This window comes from Tupaia chinensis, unplaced genomic scaffold (genome assembly GCF_000334495.1).
Source record: "Tupaia chinensis unplaced genomic scaffold, TupChi_1.0 Scaffold140154_1, whole genome shotgun sequence".
Lineage (NCBI taxonomy): Eukaryota > Metazoa > Chordata > Mammalia > Scandentia > Tupaiidae > Tupaia > Tupaia belangeri.
In genome coordinates, this window is record NW_006200033.1 from 1 (window position 1) to 590 (window position 590).

At 41.9% G+C, this 590-nt stretch overlaps 1 pseudogene; it reads left to right on the top strand.

Moving 5' to 3' along the window:
* Positions 1 to 3: 3 nt before the first annotated feature.
* LOC102499427 (SUMO-specific isopeptidase USPL1 pseudogene) lies at positions 4 to 585 on the top strand (annotated as a pseudogene).
* The last annotated feature ends 5 nt before the right edge of the window (positions 586 to 590 follow it).

The window sequence follows — 590 nt, forward strand, 5'->3', positions numbered from 1 at the left end:
TGGAAAAATGCTCATGCGCTCTGCTGGCTAGGCTGCGTCCTGTCAGCTCTGGCGCACTCTGAAAGGTTAAAGAACACCGTGACTGAACCGAGCTTGAAGGAAGAATCTGTATTCTGGCAGTTGTTTACAAAATATAATCAAGCAAATAAGCTTCTGAACACTAATCAGTTGCATGAAGTTACAGATGAAGATGATAACAAATGTAGCTCAGAAGTGTTTGCAGAGATGGAAACCTGTCTAAATGAAGTCAGAGATGAATTTTTTGTTAGAATTCAGCCCCAGCTTAGATGCACCTTGGATGACATGCAAAGCCCTGTGTTTGCATTTCCCCTGCTGTTAAAAATAGAACCCCACATGGAAAAGCTATTCACGTACTCTTTTTCTTCGGACTTTGATTGTTCACAGCGTGGACACCAGTATCAAAACAGGTGTCCGAAGAGTCTGGTCTCCTTTACACATGTCATCCCTGAATGGCACCCACTTAATGCTGCCCATTTTGGTCCATGTAACAATTGCAGCAGTAAATCACAAATAAGAAAAATGGTATTGGAAAAAGTACCTCCTATATTCATGGTGCACTTTGTTGAAGG